Source organism: Bison bison, unplaced genomic scaffold (genome assembly GCF_000754665.1).
Source record: "Bison bison bison isolate TAMUID 2011002044 unplaced genomic scaffold, Bison_UMD1.0 scf7180017864098, whole genome shotgun sequence".
Classification (NCBI taxonomy): domain Eukaryota; kingdom Metazoa; phylum Chordata; class Mammalia; order Artiodactyla; family Bovidae; genus Bison; species Bison bison.
Window position 1 is genome coordinate 5,812,502 of NW_011494670.1, and position 10,921 is coordinate 5,823,422.

Sequence of the window (10,921 nt, forward strand, 5' to 3'; positions counted from 1 at the left end):
TCCTTTTCCAATGCATGAAGGTGAAAAGTCAAAGTGAAGTCGCTCAGTCGTGTCTGACTCCCAGCGACCCCATGGACTTCAGCCTACCAAGCTCCTCTGTCCATGGAATTTTCCAGGCAACAGTGCTGGAGTGGGGTGCCATTGCCTTCTCCAATATACTTCAGCTCTGTTGTCAAATATGCCAAAGCTAAAACTTTGCTGTTGGTGGGATAATGACTTTAGGTTTTAGGTACACTTTCATGGCTTCATAAACTACTTAAGACCCACTCTGGATATGGTTCTCTTTTAAATGAAATTACTTTAAGCATAATTGAGCATAAAAATGTTCAGTGACTAGAATCAAATTAAATTGGAAAATTAGAGTAAGTCATATACCACTGCTAATAGCAACAGATACTCACATGGTCCTTCACACCACAGCCCTCCTCCCCCTCATTTACTGATAAGAAGCTGAAGCTCAGAAAAGTTAAGTATAATAATTTATTCTAGAAAACAAAACAAAAACAAAAAAAAGATAAAAACAAAACAGAAATAAAAAATAAATAAAAAATAATAATTTATCCTAGGTCACCCAACCATAAATGGTAGAACCACCATTCAAATCCCAGGAGGCTGTGAAACCAGTTATTTCTGTTAAAAAGTGTTCTAGAAGAGAGAATATCTGTTTGTGTGATAAGTTACTGATATTAAGATACCTCTATAGTTTCAAATGTATTATACAAAGTTATTAGGGAGGCTGTTGGTCACCTTATCTTTTAAGCAGAGACCGTGAGCAGTTATTCCTCTAATGAAATTAACTTAATTAAAAATCTCTTGTTCATGGGCTTGGTTATAAAATCTCTGCAAATAAACACATTTGGATGTGCTAACTGACCATGCTAGGTGTTAAGTTTCTATTACATACACTTAACTAGAGGTGAGGTTGAACAGTTGTACAACTCTTCCACACTCAGTGTCACGTTAGCACAGGTCTTCCTACTGCTTACTCTAATGCTGTAATTCAGATCTTAGGGCATGCAGAGTTTTATAGATAACTTGCTTTTTAAAACACCCAATTTCCATATTTCTTTATTTCGTTATTTTAGGAGATTATGAGAAGGCGATGGCACCCCACTCCAGAACTCTTGCCTGGAAAATCCCATGGATGAAGGAGCCTGCTAGGCTGCAGTCCATGGAGTCTCAAAGAGTCGGACACGACTGAGCGACTTCACTTTCACTTTTCACTTTCATGCATTGGAGAAGGAAATGGCAACCCACTCCAGTGTTCTTGCCTGGAGAATCCCAGGGACGGAGGAGCATGGTGGGCTGCCATCTATGGGGTCGCACAGTCGAACACGACTGAAGCGACTTAGCAGCAGCAGCAGCAGCAGCAGCTGAAGTATATGGCCCTATCCTTGTAGGAGAGCTGACATAAGACACTCTAATGCAGTACACAGCATTTCCCAGAGGATATCAGAACTTGGTATGTTAAAAATGATTAATAATGTTAATGAGTATTTAGAACTCTTGGAAGGATAGCTTAATTGCCTACATAATCCTAGGGGGCTAAAAGTGCAATGTAAGAATGGAACCCTGGATTTACTTGAGTAAACTTTTGAAGCCAAGACAATTAAACAAGGACAGGAATCCATGTGCTTCAAAGACATTATTTTAATACTGTTCCATTTTAAAAGTCATCAAGAGCCAAGGGACAGAGGGATTAGGAAGGAAAAAAAACACTACTAATTTACACTGGGGTTGCGTCATTGCTTTAAGCATCCTGTCTTTGCTTGTAGACTGAAACTTTGGTGCAGAGAAATTAGACTCCCCCTAAATTTCAGGTTAACAGATGTCATCCAGAAGCCACTTGCCCAGTAGGGGGCGCTCCTGAAATACTGATAGAATATGACAGCGGAAAACTCACTTGGAGAAAACAATACTTAAGGCAGTAATAGGTGAGGGAACCTCAGACCCATGTAGTTTTTAGATTTAAAAAGTCCTAATTCCTTAGATGCATTATCAAAATTATCAGTAAAGGGGTAATTGGACCTGCAGACTTCTTTTTCAGAATTCTCTAAGAAACATAAATTACAGATATTAGCATCTCAGTTGGACACCAAGAAATAGAACAATCACTACCTTGAGGAAACACTCTTATTGAAAAGACAAGTGATACTGCTAATGCAAAGTTAAATTACAGAAAAGAATTTCAGAAAACATGAAAAGCAGCTCTCAACTCTTAATGTGGGAGGACACTGCTATTCGATTCGGGGGAGGACTGGGAAACAGGAGTGGGGATGACAGGACAAGGTGGGACTCCAGCCGAGAAGTGGCCAAAGAAAAGACCATCTGCAGTGCCAGGCAGCAGCAGTGGAGGCTTCACCCTGGGAAATTTGAAAACAAAAACAAAAACAGATTATGAACAGACATGAACTTCCTATTAAGATACTAGCAGAGGGAGATAAAGAGATTTCAAGCTGGAAAGTGAAATAAGGGAAAAAGCTTAAAATTACTTATTTGACAGTCAGGACATTGTGGAGAAAACTGCTACTGGAGGTAACAAAGAGCTATCTCAGTTCCTGCTATAAATTCTTTATCATTTTCCAAGGTTCCTGCCTGATACTGGTGCCTGCTCTCCTTCCTTTTACACACCTTCTCACCTGTCTACTAAAAATAACAACAGCTAATATTTACTATTTAGGACCTGTTTTCTGCAAGCTATTTTTTTACAGACATTCTCTCACAAAGCAAAACCCAGCCTGGTAAGAAACATCAGTGTTCTACTTGTGACTGATTCACACTGCCGTGTGGCAGAAGCCAATACAATATTGTATAGTAATTATCCTCCAATTAAAAAAAAAAAAAAGGAAACATAGGGGTCCTTTTGCTGATGAGGAAGGGTAAGGAGCACGCCATTTCTTCACAGCGGTTAAGTGGTGAAACCAGAATCTGATCACTGCACTGTTTAACTTCAACATCAATATTCTTTTATTCCTGTTGTTTAGTCACTAAGTCCTGTCTGACTCCTTGCAACCTAATGGACTACAGTAAGTCAGGCTCCTCTATCCTCCACTATCTCCTGGAGCTTGCTCAAATTCAAGTCCATTAAGTTGGTGATGCTATCTAACCAACTCATCCTCTGCCACCCTCTTCTCCTTTTGCCTTCAATCTTTACCAGCATCAGGGTCTTTTCCAGTGACTGGCTCTTCACATCAAGTGGCCAAAGTATTGAAGCTTCAGCTTCAGCATCAGTCCTTCCAATTATATTCAGGGTTTATTTTCTTCAGGTTTGACTGGTTTGATCTCCTTGCTTCCAAGGGACTCTCAAGAGTCTTCTTCAGCACCACAAATTGAAAGCATCAATTCTTACCCACTCAGCCTTCTTTATGGTCCAACTCTCACATCCGAACACTGGGAAAACCACAGCTTTCACTATGCAGACCTTTGTCGGCAAGGTGATGGCTCTGCTTTCTAATATAGTGTCTAGGTTTATCATAGCTTTCCTTCCAAGGAGCAAGCATCTTTTAATTTCATGGCTGCAGTCACCATTCACAGTGATTTTGGAGCCCAAGAAAATAGAAAATCTGTCATTGTTTCCATTTTCTCCCCTTCTATTTGCCATGAAGAGACGGAACCAGATGCCACACTCTTCGTTTTTTGAATATTGAGTTTCAAGCCAGCTTTTTCACTCTTCTCTTTCACCCTCATCAACAGGCTCTTTAGTTCCTCTTTACTTTCTGCCATTAGAGTGGTATCATCTGCATATCTGAGGTTCTTGATATTTCTTCCGGCAATCTTGATTGCAGCTTGTGATTCATCCAGCCCAGCATTTCCCATGATGTACTCTGCATAGAAGTTAAATAACCAGGGTGACAATTTCTAGCCTTATCACACTCCTTTCCCAGTTTGGAGCCACTCTGTTGTTCCATGTCCAATTCTAACTGTTGTTTCTTCACATGCATTCAGGTTTCTCAGAAGACTGGAAAGGTGGTCTGGTATTCCTAACTCTTTAAGAATTTTCCATAGTTTGTAGTGATCCACACGAAGGCTTTAACGTTATCAATGGAGCAGAAGTAGAAGTTTTTCTGGAATTCCCTGCTTTCTCCTTGGTCCAGTGACTGTTGGCAATTTGATCTCTGGTTCCTCTGTCTTTTTTAAACCCACCTTGTACATCTGTAAGTTCTTGTTTCATATACTGCTGAAGCCTAGCTTGAAAGATTTTGAGCATTACCTTGCCAGCACGTGAAATGAGGGCAATTGTATGGTGGTTTGAACATTATTTGGCATTGCCCTTCTTTGGGAGTGGAATGAATACTGACCTTTTCCAATCCTGTGGCCACTGCTGAGTTTTCCAAATTTACTGACATACTGACTGTAGCACTTTAACAGCATCATCTTTTAGGATCTGAAGTAGCCCAGCTGGGATTCTGTCATTTCCACTAGGTTTTTTTGTTGTGATGCTTCCTAAGGGACACCTGACTTCACACTCCAGGAGTTCTGACTTTTTACTATGCCTTTAAAATTAAGGGAAGCTGAAGAAGACTACAGATAAATGCTTTGTCTTTCTGAGATTAGCAACCTGTGGAAATTCTATGAATGACTACATTTCATAGTTAAACATCTTCATGATACCTCCCTCTTTTGCTGTTACTCATATCTAGTGGGGAAAAAGTGAAGATTGTGAAAACTAGTCTGCTTAAATATCACTTGATTTTTTTATGTACAAGCTACTCCTTCACACATTAAAGACATAATTATTTAATATCTGCTATCTATTAGGCATGGGGAATCATAATCCAATAGCAAAGGTGGAAAAGATCCTTGAGCTGTCTCAGTATCACACATTTATACACAACAAATAGACAACTGAGCATTTCATTACCTCATACACCACCATCTAACTTGAAGGACAAGATCACTTTTAAAAAAGAGGAATAAACTTTAACTCTATGGAACAATTACTGCATGGTACATTTTGCTAACATGAAAGGGTGGGCTTTTTAGAAAACCTCCTCTTTCTTTAAATTTAAGGTCACTTTAATGCTAGATAATTTCTAACTTTGGTCATATATTCACTAATATACCTTCATAGTGAAAGTGAAAGTGAAGTCGCTCAGTCATGTCCAACTCTTTGCAACCCCGTGGACTGTAGCCCACCAGGCTCCTCTGTCCATGGGATTCTCCAGGCAAGAATACTGGAGTGGGTTGCCATTTCCTTCTCCAGGGGATCTTCCCAACCCAGGGATTGAACCCAGGTCTCCTGCATTGCAGGCAGACGCTTTAACCTCTGAGCCACCAGGGAAGCCTTCATACAGTAGATGATAAATAGCAGAATGTCAAGTGTATTTGCACCAAGTTGCTAATCTCTTTCCCTAACTAGTGAATGCTTAGTATTATAGATTAATAACGGACTTCCCCGGTGGCTCAGTGGTAAAGAATCCGCATGGCAACACAGGAGATGAGGGTTCAATTCCTAAGTCAGGAAGATTCCCTGGAGAAGGAAACTGCAACAGATTCCAGTATTCTTGCCTTGGAGATCCCATTAGCAGAGGAGTTTGGCAGGCTACAGTCCATGTAGTCGCAAGAGAGTTAGCTCTAAAGCCACACTCATTGTCAATTACTTGTTAATTCACTTGTAACACTTTACAAAAGACAGAACACATGGCACTTTGCCTTCTTTCTCCTGGTTTCCTGAGAGTCTGACTAGGAGCTAGACTAAGGGTTCTAAATCATATTTGAAAGGGAATATATGCTGTGATTCATGGGGTCGCAAAGAGTCGGACACAACTGAGCGACTGATCTGATCTGATCTGATATACAAATGTTCCCATACATATACATAAGACATCTCTAGAAGGTCATTTAAGAGACTCAAACATTGATTCTCTCTGGTAAAAGAACCCAGTGAATAGAAGACTGAGGCTTTTCACTCTCTGGTATCTCGAATGTTGAACTATGTGAATGAATTTTCTGTTCAAAAAATTAAAATGAAGGTTAAAGAATCACATTTGTTGTACCTACTCTCACTTCCAGACTGGACTTCTGCTCAAATGGACTTTGACTTGGGACCACAGTGGCTCTAAGTTTCCTTTGCAGAGATTCAAAGAGTCTAATCATACAAAAGAAGAACTGTAGTTCACAACAACGCAGTTTCTCAAAAAAAATTTTTTTTCTCAAACTTTAACCAATGAAAGTAAAAACTGGGGTATTTTCAATTTTGTATTAATGCACATGAGTTCCTGTGGTAGGATTAGTGATAATGACCCTGATTAGCTTACAGCTCTCTACATTCCTCCCTTGGGAAGACCCCTCCCTCTCTCATATAATGCTTCACTATGTGACTAGCTTTGGCCAGCTGGAAAATGGAAAATGTGACTTAGGCAAAGAGTTAAAAAGAGCTTATGTATTGAGACTTCCTACAGGGAACCCTCTATTATGGGAAGGAGCTTCTGCCAGTCTGTGAGATGGTGAAACTTCTGTGGTCACTGCCCAGCTGCCATGGAACTGACTTCCACATTTATAAGTAGGAGTCTCCCTAAACCAAGTAGCCTATACTCTCCAGAGCATAAGTGAGGTGTCCTGAAGCTAAACAGTCCAGCCCCAAAAGACTACCCATTGACAGTTTTCAATGTCTGTTTTGGGGGATGGTTTATTTAAGTGCAAAAGCTAACTGATAAAGTCTACAATATACATTAAGATTCAATTAGAAAACAGAGTGAAGTAAATCTTGGAGCTATTTTAGAAGTTTCTCTTTTACTTAATATGTGTCAGATAGCTTTCATATAAGTAAAATTACATCATTATTTTTAACAGCCCCATTATATTCCATGGTAACATGATTTAGCGTTCACTACTTGATATATATTGTATAAAATTCACCTTAAATGATGACAATCCAAATTAAATTCTTTCCAGGATAATAATGGGGCATTAACAATGATTAACTCACTGCTAATTCTACAGTAGGATCAATTATGTCTGAATTTTCAGATCACATTCACAAGCAACATAGTCCTCACATTCCTCAGGAAAGTTTCTACTTAATAAGTTGACATATTAAAATTTGTTTCCTCTTAAATCTCAACATTACGCTTTTCATTCTACATTTCACCCCAAAGTTACTATCCATCTTCCCTGAAATAGACATACATTCAAGATGACTTAAAGACTCAGAATTCCAGGACTTACCCAGTGGTCTAGTGGCTAAGATTTGGCTCTCCCAGTGCTGGGGGACCAGGTTTGATCCCTGGTCAGGGAATTAGATTCCACATGCCTCAACTAAAGATTCCACATGCTACAACTAAGACCCAGCACAGCCAAATAAATAAATAAAAATTCTTAAAAAGACTCAGGATAGCCATCAAATAGCCAAATTCTAGCCACTGTGCCTTATGATAGCTACAGTAGTTAAAACAGGTATTATTCCCTGAGAAATTCACCCACACCAATGTTATCAATTTGTTTCCCTGTTTGTTAAGCAAGAAAGACAATATCTGATGATTCATCTGCATGTCACTATTTCTTCAGCTGAGGATGTGAAGTTTATTAGTTTTGAGACAGAATTTATAGGTTGATCACCTACGTTGAAAAGAAATTTTATTTTTTTAATTTCACTCTTGCTTTACGTTAAAAAGATCCATAACATATTTATTTGTATGAAATTTAAATAACATATCTTGAAGAAAATTAGGTGCTTCACTTCTATACTTTATATTTAATTAAAATAAAGCCAAATATTTATACATGCATTTTATTTTGTTTAGATTAGCTTTTTCAAACCAGTAGGTAGCAGAGATTCTCTTCAAAAAGAGTCATATGTGAAATCCACCTAAATAAAGCATAGTTGGGTTCAATCCCTGGTCCAGGAAGATTCCACATGCCATGGCTCAATTAAGCCCGTGTGCCACAACTCCCAAAGCCTATGCACCCTAGGGCCCGCACACTGCAGCTACTGAGACAGGCGCACCTAGAGCCTGTGTTCTGCAGTAAGAAAAGCCATTGCAATGAGAAGCCCATACACCACGATGCCATAATGAAGAGCAGGCCCTGCTCACCACAACTAGAGAAAGCCCAAGCACAGCAATGAAGACCCAATGCAACCAAAAATAAAAATAAATTATTATTTTTTAAAATACTAACCTACGAATATTCTTACAAATCAACAGAACAAAATACAAAGCCCAGATATAGACTCAAATACACAGATACATTTATTTATTGCTTTTCAACAACAAATATAAAAGTAGCATTTCAATTCAGAGTGAAAAAGGTGATTCCATAGCTCACCCCTTAAATCATATATAATTCTAAATAGATATGAAAACTTAAATATTTGAAACAAATCTCTAAACGTAATCAGAATAAATCTCAAAAATTGGTCTATTTATATGTGCACACGTGTAATATCTAAGAGTGAGGAAAATCATTCTTCTAAGTAAAAAGAAATCCAGAAATCATTCAGAAAAAAAAAATGGATAAACTAAAATACACAAAAACAAAATGTCTGGCATGGCAAACAAAACAAAAAGCCCAAATAACCTCATGGAAAAAACAGACAACAAATTTGAACAAATAGTTTAAGGAGAAAGGAAATAAAAATGACTCTTTAGTTTATGAAAAAATGCTCAGTCTCAACAGTAATCAAAAAATTAAAACTGAACAGATAATTTTCCATGCAGAAAATTCCAAATAATGTATTCTGATACTCATTCCTTAAGGAGATGGAGCAGGATTCCCCATCCCTTAAGGATGGGCTGTACATAGTAACTGTACATGGTAACTTCTCTCAAACAGTACGATTTGGAAAGGAGACAGGGGAAACCTAAACTTAACAGTGCAGAGACCTTACAAACACTAGTTTAATCAGGTGACCAAGGTCAACGTCAACAGGAATATGGTGCTGACAGTATGTACTCTTTATGTGTGGGTGTATGTGTGTTGATAGTATGCACTCTTGATATGATGTGATGAGAACAGCAATTTACCTCTGTGTTCCTCCTCCCCAAAGGGTTTTCAACACCAATCTAATCATGAGAAAAATAGACAAATTCAAATAGAAGGACTTTTAAACAAAATACCTAACCAGTATTCCTCAAAATAGTCAAGATGATCAAAAACAAGGGAAATCTGAAAAGCTGTCATAGTCAAGATAAGTCTAAGGAGATATGAAAATTAAATGTGAAGTGGTATCCTGGATGGAATCCAGGAACAGGAAAAAGGCTTCAGAAAAACCTAAAGATGTCTGAATAAAGTATGGAATTGAGTTAATAATAATGTATCAACACTGCTTCATTAATTGTAATAAATGTACTGTGCCAGTGTAAGATATTAATTAATAATAAGGAAAATTGGGCAGGGGGTATATGAAAACTATCTTCACAATTTTTCTCTAGTTCTAAAACTATAATAAAAAATAAATTTTATCTTAAAATAAAACATTCTGTACAGATATGGCATTTTCAGTTATTAGATTGGCAATGCTTAAAATTTTATTTTATACTTCTTTGGTGAAAGTATAAAGAAATAGGTGTTTTTATACATTATGAGGTGAGTATATGCATACACTTCTTTATGGAGGGCAATTTGGCAATACATTTTCAGTTAGTATCTCTTCCCTTAGCAATTCCATTTCAAGCAATTTCAAGGAATTTATCATAAAAAAGACTCACGGGATTTTGCCATTTGAAGCAACATGGATGGACGTGGAGAGAATTACGAAAATGAAATAAGTCAGACAGACAAAGACAAATACTGTATGATCTCACTCATGTGTGGAACCTAAAAAAACCCACAAACTAGTGAATATAACAACAAAAAAAGCAGACTCATAAATACAGAGAATAAGTTAGTGGTTATCAGGAGAGGAAAGTGGAAAGAGGCAATATAGGGGTAGAGGGGTAAGAGGTACAAACTACTAAGTATAAAATAAACTACGATGATATATTGTACAACATAAGGAATACAGCCAATATTTATAAATTACTATAAATAGAGTATAACCCTCAAAAACTGTGAATCACCATATTGTACACCTGTAACATAAAATATTGTACATCAACTATATTTCAATAAAAAAGAGATCCACATTTAAAAGAAGCAGTTCATGACAAAAATTTATCATCATTAATTTTATTTTGATCTTTCCTCACTGTTTATCTTTAGGGTTGCTTTATGTAATACATTCTTTCCAAACATAACCCTAATGATGTTAATATTTAGTCCTAATTCTCTTTCACCAACACGCTCCTTTATTGCCTTTGTAACCCAAGTTGTCCAGCTTGTTTGTCAAAGATGTGAAAGCAAGCCTCTCTCTCCTTCTGAAAATGAATGTTATAATGCCTTTAATGGGCTACTCTTTTTCCTGTAAAAGCTCAGTATTGCAAGCAAATTTATTTAAGTGCCAACCATGTGTTAGCTTCTGGATGTTCAAGCTGGTTTTAGAAAAGGCAGAGGAACCAGAGATCAAATTGCCAACACCTGCTGGATCATCAAAAAAGGAACAGAGTTCCAGAAAAACATCTATTTCTTCTTTATTGACTATGCCAAAGCCTTTGACTGCGTGGATCACAATAAACTGTGGAAAATTCTGAAAGAGATGGGAATACCAGAGCACCTGACCTGCTTCTTGAGAAACCTATATGCAGGTCAGGAAGCAACAGTTAGAACTGGACATGGAACAACAGACCAGTTCCAAATGGGAAAAGGAGTACATCAAGGATGTATATTGTCACCCTGCTTATTTAACTTATATGTTGAGTACATCATGAGAAACGCTGAGCTGGAAGAAGCACAAGCTGGAATCAAGATTGCCGGGAGAAATATCAATAACCTCAGATATGCAGATGACACCACCCTTATGGCAGAAAGTGAAGAGGAACTAAAGAGCTTCTTGATGAAAGTGAAAGAGGAGAGTGAAAAAGTTGGCTTAAAGCTCAACATTCAG